Below are 16,840 nucleotides of genomic sequence, written 5' to 3' on the forward strand. Positions count from 1 at the left end.
ATAGGGAAAATTGAGAAAGTTTGAGAAAAGCCGTTTTTTTACCATTTTCATTTATCCATCACCAGAGGAAAACAACACTAATGAATAAACTATCATATGCAAGTCTAGTACTATTTTGGTGTGAAAAATGATGAAAATGAAATTTTTGGTATCTTTTTGATTTAAAAAAAAAAAATAAGGTAAAAAAATGCTAAAATAAGAAAAATTGAGAAAATTTAAGAAAAGCCAGTTTCTAACCGTTTTCAATTATCCATCACCAGAGGAAAACAACATTTATGACTTACTACTGATATGGAAGTCTAGTACTATGTTGGTTTAAAACAAGAATGTGTCCACAGTACACGGATGCCCCACTCGCACTATCATTTTCTATGTTTAGTGGACCGTGAAATTGGAATAAATTCTCTAATTCGGCATTCAAATTATAATGATGTTATCAAAGGGAACATGTACACTAAGTTTCAAGTTGATTAAATTTCTACTTTATCAATAACTACCTTGACCAAAAACTTTAACCTGAAATTTGCACTATCATTTTCTATGTTCAGTGAACCGTAAAATTGGGGTCAAAACTCTAATTTGGAATTTAAATTAGAAAAAACATATCATAGGGCACATGTTACTAAGTTTCAAGTTGATTGGACTTCATCTTCATCAAAAACTACCTTGACCAAAAACTTTAACCTAAAGCGGGACAGACGGACGGACGGACAGACGAATGGAGGCACTATCGTAGGTGGGGCATACAAATAATGAAAGTACAATTTTTGGTATCTTTTTTACTCTTTTTAAAACAATTCAGTAAAAAAATGCAAAAAATAAGGAAAATTGTAATATTGAGAAAATTATGCTTTGGCAAACCAAAATGGTATTACATGGATTAAGTGGCAAAATAACATACAATTTTGCATCTTTATTGTATTTATCATGTTTTAGTGAGTTTTTGATGAAAAAAAAAAAGAAAAAAGTTGTAGTCTTGTCGCCACTTTGTTCCTTTGGTTACCATAGCAAGCATAAAATGTACACTATTCATTTCCTGTAGGCCTTTTTTGTACAAATTTTCACCATGAAAGTACTTAGTTGGAATATGCAAGAAAATTCTCACTGAATTGGCATCTAGATCATAAGTCAATGCCACAGATACCTATAATACAATTTTTTGCTGTACTTTGACCTTTGACCTCAAAGTTAAAAGATGACTTTTGTTTACAATTTTGTGTCGGGAGCATTATCTGTTTGCCCTTTGACAAAATCTTTCGATATTTGGCACATGTGTGCAGCACCTCAAGACAATCTGTTGTGTTCCAAGGACCATCATCCCCAAATTTATCAAAACCTTCTTTTAAGGGAATTGAACCTTATAACAAAATTTCATAGATATCCATTAATTTAAACTGAAGGTATTGTCCGGAAACCAATGTGACTTCAGACAACAACAATGACGACATCATACCATTATACATTCCCAAAAATTGTTTGCGGTCGAATAATAAATGATTAGATCCTCATTTCTCAACCTTATATATTCTAAACTCCCAACTGGCATGACCATCATGACCATGGATCTTTTCCATTTATAATTAATTTTTTTTTGGGGGGGGATTTCAAATCAAGGACGAAACCACATGAATACATGAGTACATGCACGTATATAATTGATAGTGACAAAATCTATAAATAAGCATGCTATTTGGTCCGAGTACACAGTTATTTCGTAGTGCATTTCTTTTAGACAATAAATGAAAATTCAAAAAATCCCACCTGCGCTTTCTCAATAATATTTTTACAGTGTGTTGTACTACTTTTGGGACAAATTATATCAGAATTATAGAAAACTTCATCAGCTCTAACTCAAAATATGGACAATCTTATGTTAAGGGGGTCTTGAAATCTTTTGACAGCTTCCGAAGTGCTAATTTTTGACCTTTTTCAGCTGGACCTAATCACTACTTTACATTTATATTTATGACCCAAATTTTTTTACAGTGTCATTTCACCCCCCAACTTGCTATATGAGGCATAAACATGGAGAAATTAATTTGGAAGGGGTATAACAAAAATTGGCAAGTAACACACTGTCCACACTAAGGACTATATTCGTGGACAACGAAAATCAAAGGACGATAACTGTGTACTCGGACCTAATAGGATAGAAAAAGTTGACCAATCTTAATAAAACTTGGTATGACTAAAGCTTAATATATTACAAGACTGCTTACAAAGTTTCATAGCAATAGGATATATATTATAGACAATATGATTAATTCTATATTCAACTTTGCGTGTTAAATGTAGACGTTAAAATTGAGAAATTTTAACTATCAACATTTGGGGCTTTTAAAATTTAAATATTGCAAAAAAATACTTTTAAAATGCCTTAATATATAACATATCATGTATTTAAAGCAATAGAGTACTCATTTGATATATCAGACTTAGCATAATTTTTCAAAAGTCAAATTTATATGAGCCTGTGCATAAAAATGGAGGTTTTTCAATGAAAGGGGGCCTTAAATGAAGATGTAATATTTTCCAGCAATTTTAAATTTGTGAAGCTTTTTGATTGTAAATAATCCTTACATATGTATTTAATGTACTTTAAATGGAAAGAAAACTTACAAATAACATATCATATTAGTTTAAAAGGGTCTTAGGCCAAGTAAGACTAAAAATAATTTAGGGTCAATTTAGGCCGTAGCACATATTTACATTTAAAAATGCATATTGAAGCTATAGGAAATAAAAATTTGTGTCTTTTCTATCATTTCTATACTCAGGTGACATGATACAATAAATCTGAGCACAAAAAGGCTCTTACATTCAACTTTTTTAGCAGACAGTATGGTCTGATACAAAGATTTTTCACTTTTTAGTGAAAAACTTGCATGCAATTTTAGTCTCAACAGGCTTATATTTGAACCACATGCTATCCTACAGAAGTAAAGAAACATATTATGTGAAATGAAACAGGTACAAAAGACATTGTTAAGTGCTTTCAATACAAATTTAGTGAGGTCTTTATTATGGACTTCAACTTTTATGTGCCATGCTCCTCACATTTAACTTGATCCAAAAAGGGCGTTAGACGAGGGTCATTTATACAACACATTTTGCTCATATTTTCTGAGATAATCTTCTTTTCTGTAGATTCAGAGTTCACAAATGAGTAATAAAACTGGATTAAAGCATAGAAACACAAAAATTGACACATGAAAACATGTCAGATAGAAAGTCAGAATGCCACTTATGCATCAAAATTGAAAAAGCTATGAAATGCTTATTTTGACCATATAATGCCAAAATTGGTCATTTTTGCAGAAATTCTATCAAATAAAAGTTTAAATCCTTTAGTTTTATGCTATTTGACAAATTGACACCATCAAATCATTCAGGGAAGTTGCCAAAGTACAGATTCTATATTTCCTGATTTCACCTCTTAGGTCCGAGTACACAGTTATTTCGTAGTGCATTTCTTTTAGACAATAAATGAAAATTCAAAAAATCCCACCTGCGCTTTCTCAATAATATTTTTACAGTGTGTTGTACTACTTTTGGGACAAATTATATCAAAATTATAGAAAACTTCATCAGCTCTAACTCAAAATATGGACAATCTTATGTTAAGGGGGTCTTGAAATCTTTTGACAGCTTCCGAAGTGCTAATTTTTGACCTTTTTCAGCTGGACCTAATCACTACTTTACATTAATATTTATGACCCAAATTTTTTTACAGTGTCATTTCACCCCCCAACTTGCTATATGAGGCATAAACATGGAGAAATTAATTTGGAAGGGGTATAACAAAAATTGGCAAGTAACACACTGTCCACACTAAGGACTATATTCGTGGACAACGAAAATCAAAGGACGATAACTGTGTACTCGGACCATTTGTTTTTGCAAAATCAAATATGATTATGCAGAGTGGTTTAATTCTTTATTGAAGGCTGTACCTATTACTATAAACTTTTACATTGTATGGTCTCTTAATGGAGAGTTGTCTGATTACGATTATGCAGAGGCGGATTTAGGGGGGGGGGGCAGGGGGGGTCATATAGGGAATCACTGAAGCGTGACTGGAGGGGGCCCCCTTAGGTCAGTCAGTGGGCCCCCCTTATGAAAATTTCTGGACCCGCCACTGTTATACTACATCTTCTGATTTTTATTGTGTTCCATAGCAGTTTCTTCAAAACCTTTGGAAATAGAAGCACCCTTTATCTTCATCACCTGGTTTGTATAAAAGTCAGAATATGACAACAGAGAATTATTTCCATACATCACAATGATTATGGCCTAAAGAGAACTGTGATAGGTTCATGTAGCCTTGAAATTGGCAATCATATCAAACCTCCTTTGTTAATAAGACGGATAACTTGGCCTGATTAAATGTGACATATACTTAGCAACAGTGTTAACATAACAATTAGTTTATTCTGTTTAGTAATTCAATCCATAAATTTTGATCAAGATTCAAATGCATGTACTGCACAAAACAAAAAATAACAAGGGCATACTACATTGATACTTATAAGTTTGTTCTTTTTTGTGTACATATTTTTAAATAGCACAACAATGTTAACACAATTATTTTAAAAAATACAATTTTTGACTTTTCATTCCCTTATAACAGATTTGTTTTAATATAAATTGATCCCATTTTCTGTTACTCTGTAATAATTTGGAACTAATTTTATCAACACATATATATACATCTTTTTAGAAATTCATATAAACCCTTGCATAACATAAATGACATGTATAAATATTTGCCTATATAAACACATGAAACATGATAAATATCTAAATAGTTTCAGAAAATTTTGAAATATTCTTTCAGATACCCAGTAATATTTTAAACGATAAAGATTCATAAACAACTAAGTTGATATTCTTAAAATTGTCCTCTATCAAAATTGTCATTTTCAACATTGAGGTCTCTCAATTACTAAAGTAACTTCCAAAATATTACCAAAAGTCAAACATATACATAAAAAACTTAATAGGTATTGAAATGTTCTGTTGTATGAGTCTCCCAAACTGGTTACAGTTTCATGTGTGATTTTCTTTAAGCTCAGTCACCTGAAAACAAATGAAGGAATAGTCAAGCTATACATTTATACATCAGTTTTTTGCTTGAAAATGTTTTAAATTAATTATATTAAATAAGATGAATTTTAATATTATATACATATATTCAAGTACACATATTTGAAGTTTAGTATAATTTTTTAGAAGATTTCACATTCAGGAATTCAAATATATTTGTAGTGAGAGATTAAAACCCTTCTTGCATATCTGGAAAATACACACTTGGTCTCATTAATTTTTATGTGTGTGTCATCTGTGTTTTTATTTGTTCTTAAATTAAGCTGACACTGGTCATATTAAAATGTTTAACAATTCATTTGTTATGCATTCTTATTCTGATTTACATTATGCACTGATGTAATGTTTAGTTTATTTACAGGATTTAAGATTTCACATACTTTATCTCATATGGTACTTTATCAAAATATAGATAAACACGTAAAAAATGTACTTTAAGAGATACTGGTACTCACTTATGAATTTTCATATTAATGCAGTAGGTTAACTTCAAAATCAAGTTGATCCATTTCTCTAATTATAGGCTCCTCTATATGTAAGTCTGTCATCTGATGTATCTTTTATCTGTTTAAAGAAATAACAGATTATAAGGTGATCAATTATTCTTTGAATTGAATTTGGAAAATTGTATTTAAAATCAAATTAGTTATTTTCTTATCTTAAGAACCAGTGGAAAATATATAATGAGCTGTTAGCATCTTACTACATTAAAACATTCAAAGTTACAAGACTTTTTTGTATGATTAATTCTATTTTTAAATGGACAGGTTAATGAATAAAATGATCTAAATGAACACTTTAAAGCAGAAAGGTAAATTGTGATTAACTTATTACTAAACAACTTTACTTGATATATTTGAGTCAAATTAACCTTATATGTTATGCGTTTCAGGATCACACATGTACATGTACAAATGTATCTAAATTCTAATGACAAGATCTCAAAATGTGCTAATTTTAAAATATTTTTTTCAGTTTTGAACTAAATGTTAAAAGTTTGAAATCCTTGCAATTGTATCATGTATATATCACATGTCTAATTTAGTTTCTAAGGACACGAAGGACAATAAACAACAATTTTATGATACAAAGGTATTGCTGTCCCAAAAGTTCCCATCTAAATAGTGGATTAAGAATCTAATTATCTTAAGATTTGATATACAAGTTTTATTTTTATAAATAAATATATATGTAATCATGATAACCACTTTTCAATATATGTGTGTCTTTCATATGTCATAAAATATAGGTACACTGTATATGTAGCAATCAAAATTACAGAAAATTTTAATTTGACGTTCCTGATTTTTAACAAATTAAGCTTACTGTTTACATGTATATCTGACATAAACATACATACATGTATGACTATCCTGATAACTGTAGGATTGTCTTTACTTTTATAAATTGTGACTTGGATGGAGAGTTGTATCATGATCTATCATTGACACTCATGCCACATCTGTTTATACATTTATCTATTCTACATGTACATGTACATGCAAATGTATTCAGTTGTACATGTAGTCGCATTTTGCCTACATGTACATTCATTTTGGCACATGGACATACCTTACTGACATGTACATATTAATGATAAGCATAATAAATAAGGTGACATTCATGTATGGTCTGTTTTGTATATGGAGGATAGTTGTACATGTGATTTTCTCATTGGCAATCATAATGATCATAACCAAATCTTCTTTTTTTATGTAATGTTTGAGTCTGATACATGTAGTTTTTTTTGTTTTTTTTTATTTTAAATTATTATCCTATTCAAATAATGTTTAAACATGATGAATAAAATTGTATAAAATTGCTTTCAGCACAGATCATACATTTGCAGAGAATAATTTCACATTGTAACTAAAAATAAAAGGGAAAGGGGGGATGTATTAAAATTATTGAACGGGCCATATGATTTATCCGAGAAGTAATTTAAAACTTTCATAATTTAAACTATTACCTGTTCCAACTGGTATAACTGTCGCAAAGAATTCTTTTAAACACTATCACTATCATCTGCTTCAAAGTGATCCGCCTTTCCAGTTTTCAAGATGCACAAAATTATGGCATTTAGATCTTTATAGTTTGCTTTTGGTGTCCATGATATACCATGTACTGAGTCTGTTTTAAGGTGGGAGAAAACTGTATAATTTCCAGCATTTGTCCAGCTGAATCATCAAAAACTACTCACGAATGGCTTTAAATTCCTCATATTCCACATTTCCAGCAGATAATACAATAATTTCAGTCTTATAAATAATCTTCATTCCCGTACAGATATAATTTGTAACTACCTCTGTCTGGAAGTGATCACCCGTACATGTATGCAACAATCTCCTGGTGAGGGAAATAAGTTTCCCAACACCACAAAGTTATGTACTTTTCTTAAATCTTATCAAAATGTTCAATTATGTATACAAATATACAACAGAAGTTCATTTTTCTGTCAAAACTATGGGGGTGTTTGGATATACGCCTAAGGCAGACTATGGTTACCCATAGGTACCTATGGTTTGATATTTTATATGTAAAATATCAAACCATAGGTACCTATGGGTAACCATAGGCTGCCTCAGGCGTATATCCAAACACACCCATTACCAGCTGGTCACAACCTTTATCGGTTTTTAAATTGAAGAGCATCACTTTTGGTATGTCTAAACACCAAAAAGACGAAAATAAACTGCTGTTTCCTGACAGTTTACTGCATTAGAACATTTACATATCAACAGATACCAAAGATGTTATTATCATTTCCTGTTGTATTCATGGTCATCTTTTAGAATATATATCAATTGTTATATTGTAGGCTGTTTTTGTTGAGAAATTAATACCCCTATTTCCCTATATAAGCAGTCAAATTTACTGAAAAATCAAATTCATTTTTTTATACATAATAACCCAATATGACTTTTTAAAATGTCATTTCCCAACAAAACAAGGTGGATACATTACAAAAACACATTTATCTCAAAAAGGCTGTTGAACAAAATTTCCAAGTTCTGCCTGGTTTTCTCTGGCATTGCCTCTTAAAATATTACAATAAAAACAATGTCATTCTTAATTTTGTTAGCACGTCCTTGTAAATGTCGATCTTTCACAAAGAGATTTAACGGCCGTTCGAATGAAAACTATACTAACAAAGTACAATATAATTTACGAGGTATTTTAAGTTCTGTTGTAAATATGGAATACTTACCCATCATCAGGAACATATAGATTATTACCAATAAACACAAATAGTCCATTTCAAAACACTAGGCCGTAAATTACTTATACTTCTGTGAAAATTGTAATGACTAAAGAATCAGGTACAAGTTTTTTGGTAACCAAACGCAGTTATCTGAATATTTGTTGATTGCTAAACATTCTTTATAAATATTTATTGAAATGATAGGTTAATGATAAGGATTAGATAATTAAAATAATTTTGTTGTTGTTAAATTTGATTCACTGATCATTGTTAAATTTAAAGGATGAAAGAATAGAATTTCTTGTTCTCGTTCGGAGCTAACCAGACCTTTTGTCTTATTAAATATTTCTATCGTAATTAATATATAACTTGTGTGAGAACATGAATTTTGAGAAATAATCTGTTTACAAACTTTGATATATTGTAAAATTTAAACCACCACTAGTTTACCTGTTTGCTATGTTCGAATCATCAACATGGCTTGCTCATGCAACTTTTCGTATCAAAAGTTATTAAAGGTACCAGGATTATAATTTAGTACACCAGACTCGCGTTTCGTCTAAATAAGACTTATTAGTGACGCTCATATCAAAACGTTAAAAAAAACCCAAACAAATTCAAAGTTAAAGAGCATTGAGGATCGAAAATTCCAAAAAGGTGTGCTCAATACTGTTAAGGTTATCTATTCCCGGGATAAGACAATCTTTAGTTTTTCGAAAATTTGAAAGTTTTGTAAACAAAAAAGTATAAAAAATGACCACATAATTGATATTCATGTCAACACAACAAAGGAGTAGGTCCGGTAAGAGCACTTTTTGGCCCCAAAATATAGCAGTTTTACAAAATTGTTAAAATGTAAACTTTTAGTTATTAATTGGACAGTAAAATGGTTCTGCTACATAAATATGGGCTGTTTTTGACAATACAATGCACATATATTGGGTACAACCACCATTAAGCCATGCTAAATTACTGAAATCTTCACAATTCCAGCATTTTAGTTAAATTTTAGACGGTTTCCGTGTAAAACGAAAGTGGCCGCATTCGTGTTCATCCAAAATATTGAAATATAAGTTGTATTTGATGATAATACATAACATATATAAAGATTGAGGATGAACACGGATGCGGCCACTTTCATTTTTGACAAAAACCATCTGAAAAGAGACATTTTTTTCGCATATTTGGTAGATTTTTCATATTTTAGCTTGAATCGGATCGTTTTTAATGACTAAATTTAGTTAAAATCTTTCACAAAAAATAATTGAATCAATTGAAATAGACACTTAAGTGTTCAAAAAGTGGTCGAAATCTTTCGTTCGATGAAACTGAAATTTGAGGCCAAAATCGGTCCTTACCGGACATTCTCCTTTGTTTTAAATTATAATTTTATACACAACCAGGACAAAGGTTTTCTCAATTATATTGTTATTTTGTTCTATCTTGTCGTGTTGCTGCCCTTTATGCATGTTATAGCGAGGTATACAATATAAATTCCACTTTCAAAGGCCGGACTATAAACTGTGGTTGCTTACATCTACATTTTATTGTCTAGTGTGACATATGTGAAGAGTTGTTAATTGTATAAAACTCGTAATACTATGTTCTTATTCAGATATGTCTAAAGAGTCCACAGATATTAAAAGACTTTTTTCTCGAGCTTACAACTTTTCTGGCAACATTGTTTTTTAGGTATTGAAATCGTTCCCAATAAGATATGGAAGAACCGTTTAACAAATGATATCAGATATGTTCCTTACGTCATAACTACAATGCCCTTCCTTTTCATGAATGTAACCTACCGAATTAGACTATTTACCGGATTTGTTATAATATAAGCAACACGACGGGTGCCACATGTGAAGCAGGATCTGCTTACCATTCTGGAGCACCTGAGATCACCTCTAGTTTTTGGTGTGGTTCGTGTTGATCATTCTTTAGCTTTTCTATGTTGCTTCCTGTGTTCTATTGTTTGTCTGTTTTTTTCTTCTTTCATTTTTGGCCAGGCGTTGTCAGTTTGTTTTCGATTTATGAGTTTAGCTGTCCCTTTGGTATCTTTCGTACCTGCTTTGTTTAATATAGATAAGATTTTTTCAAATTTATAAATCTTTTTGAATTAAAGATTGAACAAAAATCGACATAAATCTAAACGTTTGAGGTATTTTAGGTGAAATCGTTTAGTTTCTCATGTTTTATTACATAAGGAAACGGATATTGACAATAAGAGAGAAAGAAAAAAATAAAATAAATGAAACGACAAAACTGCTTCTTGTGCTGTAATGGGGTGCATTTACTTAACGCAGGCCAACAGATATAGTTGTTGGTTCAATGCATTACATTAATTGCAATAAGCTAAATTTAGGCTTGATCAACGACAGTACGATATTGGTATATTTGTTTAAAACAAGTGGCTTTGATTATCATGATGACTTAAGAGCAAGTTATGGTTAAATTGTACATGTACACCTGATGCAGTTAAACCGGTATATGTAATGTATTGTTATTTATTTCTTTTTAGGGCTACCTCCGCCTGTGTATGTAATGGACTGAAACTTTTCTGGGCTTATTTACTTTTCCTCATTTCAGATTTGATCAGCTTTTAACTGTTACATTATATACGGCAATTTGTTTTCTGTTGTCCCGAGCATCAACAATGCCTCACTACTTGTTAAAATGTGATTCCATTGCAAAACAAACCATTTTTGTTATAATAAGTAGTTTATGGGAAAATAAATCAATGGAAGGCAAACGCCATATAACGATTATTTTCAATTCTAACAACTAATGTAGTGTTTACACTTTGTAACTAAAATGTTTTGTCCTCTGTAGATTTATCAACATTATTTTCCATCGAAATGTAAGTGCATTTAACCTAATGATCACAAGTTATTGTTGCACTGTTATGTCGATACATACATGAGTAGAGGTTATCATGGTAGTCGTCATTCGAAAAATGCGTAGCTTAAGATGATTTTGCATTTTATTCGGGACATTCCGTTTTAAGGTTTCTTCGAAGTTCATTTGTTATATATAACCAAAACTACACAATTTCAGACATTGTCATAAATATTCAAGCATGAGCTCCAGCTTTTACCCTCAATAGATTTTTTTATGATGATTTTTTTTTGGTAAGGTATTGTCTCATATTCAATTTCACTAAAACTATGGGAAAATGGTCATGATGTGTTAATTTGATATATCCTTGACGCGCTAATCATATCAAAACATTTGAGAACTGAACAGTCAAAATTATTTTACCCTAGTATTTATGTATAAAAAAACCTGTATACTTCTTAACAGATTGAAAAATGTGTAATAAATGGATTCCAATTAGGAGTTATATAATTGGTTTATCCTTCAGTTGTTGTATTCACACCTAAATACAAATACATTTAAATAAAAATACGCAAAGTAACATAGCTTTATTATTATGATACATCCTAGTGTTTTGTCTTGTATGTACATGATACTTCTTAATTGATATCAAATTACTATAGATCTTATCTAATTAGAAAAATACGCTCTATTTGAACAAAAAAAAAACATTAAACAATAAACTGTATCTACCTTGTATATGATATGTATACGAAGCTTAATAATAATCATAGTACATTGACAACAAAACTATCTAGAAACAAACACCATACAAGAAGCCAGTTGAAATCATGTGGTCGGAAAGAGAAAATTCAAAAAAAGGAATTAAGACCATATATCCATTTTTATTAACTCACCTGCATTATTAACAATAAAATATGGCGAGGAAAGCAAACCATTGCGATTAAAATGACGATTAAAACCACAATTGTCGTTAATAAAAACAATGTATTATGATAACATTCAAGTTCTACATTTACAAAACACACATATTAGTTATAAAAGCAAAAGTAGTATAACGCTGGCAAATATACAGGAATTGATTAAAGCAACATTTGTGAATAAAATGCTTCGCCATTTTCCATTAAATTCCAAAAACCTGCATTCTGACTAAATGATCAATGACATATATATGTTTATCTTGCAATTTGGTGTCCTACTATACAGATACAGCCCTACATATATCGCTTTAATGCTCTGCCCACTCCCAGACTGAGTATTTTATAAACCTGCGTGACCTCAGAATGTGTATTGCAGTCGCATTCCAATGACGTTCAATTGTCGATTTCAAAACTTGAATGTGTATGATTGTGTAACAAAATCAAACATGTCAATTTCAGCATGCATGTTTAGTGAATGTCAAATCTGGAGCGTAGGTCAACCCGTACACTTCTGTTTCAAATTGGACAATGTTTTTTTTATTTGTTTTAACTATTCAAATTAGTTGTTATGTAAAAACAAATAATTATTCACCTGGAGTGATGTATTATTGTTGACCACTCGATATTCTTTTTTGCGAACCCGTCTTCAACTGAATGTATGATTACTGTATCGTATTACTACACGGGCCTCAAGGAATTTGAATCGAAAATAAATGCGAAACATGTGTTTTTTAGTGTCTTTCAAAACACAAATAATATAGAGAATTAATTGCAGGATAAAGACAATAACTGTTTAGTGTCTTTAAATATCAGCAGTTTTTGTACTCGCCTCTAAACAGGTGTAACAGCTTGCTAAAAGCTCACATACACCTTGTTTCATAGCCTCGTACAAATACAGCTGATATTTTAAGACAATAATCAGTTATTGTCTATAAAATTCGACTAAACATCAGCCAATCAATGTTAGATCTGTAAATTTGCTTTTGCAAATTGTTTGCTCTTCCATCAACGGGATTCGAACTCATGCTACTGAGATATCGTGTCACCAATCGCCTTGCTTTGTTTCGATGCGCTAGACCACTCAACCTTTTAAATCTCTATAAATTAACCTAATATCGCTATAATGTATTTAGCAACTACACAAATATTTTGAATATTATATATAAATAACTAACCAAGCATTAAAATTAAAGTGAGATACTTTTTTAAAAAGTAAAATATATTTACATAATTGCGTAGGTTTACCCTATATGAATCGTTTATCACGAAAATGTACTTATACATTTAAGTATAAGCAATATACTCTGAAATGATTTTGAGATGGAATCTGTGTTTATGATGGTTATACTTTATATGATCATTATACTAGGTAAGTATTAAATATTTACGACAGTATATGATACCACAAACAATGATAATTCTTTACTGCATTGATTTAGTTTACATTAAATCGTTACACCTCTTTGTTAAAGACCATGACGGGCTTACTGAACTATGGAATATAACTGTCGTAAGGATAAATATCATATTAAACCATCTAAGTTTCACATGTTACAGTATGAAATGTTAAGGGAAATTACATGATTTCGAAACACGATTTTAAATGTGTTCAAATAATTACTCATGGTATTAACTTTTGTTAAAGACACAAACTATTAAAAAATATAACAATAACTTACATACTTCACATTTGTACCTTTTTAAATGCAACTTCAACATTATATCTAGCATGCGACACCCATGTATAAAATTGAAAAAGGAAATAGGGGATGTTTCAAAGCGACAACAACTGGACCATAGAGCAGACAACAAACAAAGGCCACCAATCGATATTCAATGTAGCGAGACACTCCCGTATCCGGAGACGTCCTTCAGCTGGCCCCTTAAAAAATGTGTATACTAGTACAGTCATAATGGAAACTTGTATGTTAAGAGTTAGGAAAAACCTTACGATACGCAATGTTGAATTTCGTTTTGGTTGCGGGTTTGTATCGCTGTTTTAAAGACAAAATGGTGACCATAGGATGCTTTTTGTTCAGGTCAGGTTGTTTTCCCTTTTTCACATTCCCCATTTTCATTCTCATTTTGTTTCCGTGAAAATATTATTTAAATTAAATGTACATGAAGCGGATCCCTCTTTACCAATAATATTGAATTTTAAAATCTTTGGTAATTCGTGCATGCATTGAAAAGTATTATACATTTTATATGCACTGTTTGAATTAACTTAGCATAGGTGTTAGGTTTATAATGGGAACTTCTGATTCGGGAAATCTTTATCTCGGAAATCAGTTTAGTAAGTATACTTATGGACACTTATAACAACTCTGAATTTGCATTGTGATTGAGTATTTGATACAGCAAAGGTTTGTGACACAAAAAAAATGTGGTAAAAAAACTAAAAAAAAGATAAAATTGGACATATACCAATTATGGTACAATATCCGAAATATATGTATATTGGAAGAATCAGTCAAATTTAGAAACCCCAAGAATTCAAATTTTGCTCAAATACTTTTTAGTTAAACCATTTCTATTTAACGTGGTACCTAACACTGAATGGAGATAACTCTGTAAAATCAGCAGAACGTTTTAATGACATTGTGTTGTTAAGGGAATTTTAAGCTTCTCATTGATCAAATTAAGTGTTCGTCAAACTGCTATATAACCAGTGCATTTTTTCTTATTAAGCGGTTGGTTCAAATTTTTTGAAAATTTTATATTTTTGTCAAAGGATCAAAGAAAATATTTTGTCAAAATTAAAGAAAAATAAACGAGACAAATAAATTTAAGTTAAGCTGTTGGGTACCACCTTAAAGGGAAAAACATTGTTACCATTTACCAATAATGTAAATATTGAATTAGGTAATATATTTAGATCTGATGTTGTATTTATTTTCAATCTAAATTTTAATAAATTGAAAAGTTTTAAAATAATTCTGTCACTACAATTAAAGTTAGGCGATTGACTAACAGGTGAAATCAGTTAAAAACACTTAGTAATATCAAAATTGATATATACTTAATATGCCTTTCCTTTTTTATTGTTTTGAAAAATGTTTGTGTGCTGTATTGAAACCCCCTACTTTGCAATTTGTTTTACATGCACTCATATTGAAATTGCGGATGTAATCCAATTTAATCATATGTTCTTAGCGTTGTTTTCAATTAAAACTTGTTTATATTTATTCGTTTAGGCTTATATTATATTTGCCTTTGGGTATGAAGGAATTCAAAGTTCAAGAGTCAATACTTAATTAAGATAAACTATTAGCCGCCCAAAAACCGTTTTGATTCAATGATCACTGAAGAGCATTTATTTTCGAGATCCAAGTAAGGTGAACGAAATTTTGCGTTATTCCACCGTTCCACTAATTTATTGTTTTCTGTTTGGTATTAAATTAATGATTAAGATCAATAGTGTTACATTTGGTGATCTGTTTGTAAGAAATCAATCCTATATACATTGCAGTAATTTATTTCTCAGTCCTAAACACAAAGACCTTAGGTGTTTCAAAGCACCATAATGTTTATGTATGTTGTTTCAGCAGTACATGTTGATTATATGGATATGTTGATCACAGGAAAAATGGGTAAAAGATTGAGTGGTAAACTTCAAGTGATGTTTACCTTTGTATCCAATGAAATGTTATGTAAAATTTTGTATCAAATACGTGACAGTATAAATCTTACTCATACCAAGCATTTCATTATTTAAACATATCCATTCAGCAGTTTTATCATAAAGTTAAAATTTAACAAAGACTAATACGGGTAAATCAATTGTGGTGTTACACCAATACACTAAGAATCTTTTTGAAAGATATCACTGCCTATAAAAGATCCACTATTTCAATTTCAGTTAAGCAATAGTGTACATTTTTAAGTATAAAAACACCCTAATAGTTAAATGGTTAAACATGTAAAAGATAAACATTTGTTAACATTTTATATTTGCTGTACACACGCATAATTGCCTTTTTCCAGTTGAGCAAACAATGTGATAGGATGAATTCAGCTAAATTCAAAACTTATATTCTAAATCTGAATAGCATCATTAGACCAAGAATTTTCCTACACATAATTGATGACTCTTGCATATTTGTTTATCGTTTAACATACCCAATACTGAATAAATACAACGTTTGCAAAAAAAAAAATCAGTTAAAATACAAGTGAATGGATCCAATCACCCATTAAAATCTCTATGACGCAAATTCTCATACATTAGTGGTTGAAAATCGTATTTGGAATATATCTGTACAATTGCACACCACAATTGTTTGTTTGGGGTCAGTTCTATCGACATGAAGAGAACAAGCGCTTGTATTTGATTTAAGAAATAATTCATGGAAGCCATAGCTTATTGGAAATTTACACATGGCCTGGGACGTGATATTCGAATTTTATCCTGAGCGTTAGCGAGGGATAAAATTAACGAATATCACGGCCCAGGACATGTGTAAATTTCCAATAATCTATGGTTTCCAAGAATCATTTCGATTCTAATAGGACAACTACGATCATTAAAAAAACTTAAGCGAGGTGGGTAAAGCTGTGTGTGTAGCTGTTACTCCCTGTTAGATAAAGCTCAAACATTGTAATAAACCCGTAGCTTGCATGGATTATTTCGTGAATAACCGCTAAAATAAAAATCTGTTTCATTCCCAAAACCAACAATTGTCATTTTAATTTACATGTTGTCTCGTAAGCTACCGTCAAATCCAATGATGACATTTCGTAACTAAGGAGCCGCCATGTTGACTTGCTGAAATCA

The 16,840-nt window shown here is 30.6% G+C and overlaps 1 protein-coding gene and 1 long non-coding RNA gene across 2 annotated transcripts in view; one reads left to right on the forward strand and one right to left on the reverse strand.

The window, feature by feature from the left end:
- The window catches only part of LOC139523601 (hemicentin-1-like), a 327,025-nt gene that overhangs the window by 217,955 nt on the left and 92,230 nt on the right, over positions 1-16,840 (forward strand). The window lies entirely within an intron of this gene.
- LOC139523589 (uncharacterized) lies at positions 5,012-7,727 on the reverse strand. Its single transcript, XR_011664650.1, has 3 exons — positions 7,076-7,727; positions 5,562-5,670; positions 5,012-5,079 (listed from the first exon to the last, which is right to left on the reverse strand). It is a non-coding gene; the product is annotated as an uncharacterized lncRNA (long non-coding RNA).

The sequence above is a fragment of the Mytilus edulis genome, chromosome 5, assembly GCF_963676685.1.
Source record: "Mytilus edulis chromosome 5, xbMytEdul2.2, whole genome shotgun sequence".
NCBI classification, from domain to species: Eukaryota; Metazoa; Mollusca; class Bivalvia; order Mytilida; family Mytilidae; genus Mytilus; species Mytilus edulis.